Source organism: Myotis brandtii, unplaced genomic scaffold, assembly GCF_000412655.1.
Source record: "Myotis brandtii unplaced genomic scaffold, ASM41265v1 scaffold733, whole genome shotgun sequence".
Taxonomy (NCBI): domain Eukaryota; kingdom Metazoa; phylum Chordata; class Mammalia; order Chiroptera; family Vespertilionidae; genus Myotis; species Myotis brandtii.
This window is the reverse complement of record NW_005370908.1, coordinates 14,394-15,279: the sequence shown is the minus strand read 5'-3', so window position 1 is coordinate 15,279 and position 886 is coordinate 14,394.

The following is an 886-nucleotide window of genomic DNA, read 5'->3' as shown; positions in this document are numbered from 1 at the left end:
ACACACACACACACACACACACACACACACACACACACACAGAGAGAGAGAGAGAGACAAGAATATTTACCAAGTATTCACCCCTTGAGGGGTATCTTTGACACTTATGATTTCCTATTCCAGTATCTTTTACTTGGTTTAAAGGTACAAAATTGTGCTTTAATTGATAGTTACTCATAATTTGGAAAACTGTGACTTAACACATTGTGCACCAGTATTTATTGCTAGCTTTACCCAGTGGCCACATAAGTTTCTATTGAACAAATACAGAAAATGTTTTACAAAGTATCATACTTTAAAAAGATATTAGCTTGTAAGAACATGTAATCAATAACTTCAAAATGCAATGGGTATTTAATTTTAAGGCATGTCTTTAACATTTAGGTAAAACACTGTGTAATATGAAAACATGAGAATGCTCATGATCCGCCTGCAATGTGTTAAGCTATCAATAAGAGTGAGAAGGGAGGTGTTAATTAAGGTACGGAGATTGGTCAATTTGACAAAACTGTGGGTATATAAAAAAGAATTTTTCAATGTCTTTTACATATTGTATTATGTACCATAATGTTCAGTCAACAATAGGCAATATTGGTACTTGAATAGTAACATGGGTTATATGATATTACTTATATGTGTTTATATCTTACTAGAGGCCCAGTGTATAAAATTCATGCATGGCGGGGGAGTCCCTCAGCCCAGGCTGCACCATCTCTAATCCAGGATCCCTGGAGGGATGTCTGATTGCCAGTTTAGACCTGATCCCTGGAGAATCAGGCCTAAACCAGCAATCAAACATCCCTCTCGCAATCCAGGACCACTGACTCCTAACCGCTCACCAGACTGCCTGGCTGCCTCCCTAATCACCCCTAACCCCTCTGCCTGC